Source organism: Tupaia chinensis, unplaced genomic scaffold (genome assembly GCF_000334495.1).
Source record: "Tupaia chinensis unplaced genomic scaffold, TupChi_1.0 Scaffold149780_1, whole genome shotgun sequence".
NCBI classification, from domain to species: Eukaryota; Metazoa; Chordata; class Mammalia; order Scandentia; family Tupaiidae; genus Tupaia; species Tupaia belangeri.
The window spans coordinates 480,107-480,374 of NW_006209624.1; positions in this window are offsets into that span (position 1 = coordinate 480,107).

Consider the following 268-nt stretch of genomic DNA (forward strand, 5'->3'; position numbering starts at 1 on the left):
TTAACAACCAATCAGGGCCCACCGTTAACAACCAATCAGGGCCCACCGTTTACAACCAATCACGGCCCACCGTTTACAACCCACCAGAGTGTATATAACCACGATGCCTGGCCCACAGTAGCCAGACGACGACGACGACGACGATGACCAGGAAGACGACAACTGAAGAGCCTGAAGAGCTGAAACACCGTGCAGTCTTCAGACGACCCTGAAGATCCTGAAGAGCTGACACTGCATCGTCTCCAGACAAACTGGGAGACCCTGAAGA